Genomic DNA, 634 nt, shown 5'->3' on the forward strand with positions numbered 1-634 from the left:
GTCAAATACACAAGACAGATTGAGGAATGAGACATCGTTTGAAACTAGAAAAACTTACCTTGCCAAGTTGACCCGGTTTTAAAGGGGGAAAAAAGAGGGAGGGGCATTATATGTTATCAGAGTGTTAGGGTTGCCCCTTGAATCATTTTCTTATACAATTTTAATATCTAAAACCTACTCTTTATCATTGACATATATTTAAAAATAGAAAGATAAAAAATGGAGAATCTGTTGCAATTCATAGGTGGCACCTCTGGGTGAGTCCTACTAACCCAACATCTTTCTAAAATTTTAATAATATGTATTGGCACGCAGCACAAGTTTATGTGAGACAATCAGATCGATAGGAGAATGAACAATTGTTTAAAAAAATGTTTCAAGTTTTGGACTATGAGAAAAGTGTTAACAGTAGGCATTGAAAAATGTCGCTAATAAGCAAAGCTTAAGTTTGGTGAATAAACTTCAATTTTGTTAGATTTGGCTTCTTTGATGAAGAGCTAGCCAACCATTGTACGAGAATGTTTCATGTGGAGACTTGCCTCTAAACTTTGATCACTGGTTCTGTCCAGTCTGTGTAGTCTATAAGGACCCCATACTCAGATCTATCGGGGTCCCTCATTACCGACCCATCGGT

Source organism: Biomphalaria glabrata, chromosome 4 (genome assembly GCF_947242115.1).
Source record: "Biomphalaria glabrata chromosome 4, xgBioGlab47.1, whole genome shotgun sequence".
Classification (NCBI taxonomy): domain Eukaryota; kingdom Metazoa; phylum Mollusca; class Gastropoda; family Planorbidae; genus Biomphalaria; species Biomphalaria glabrata.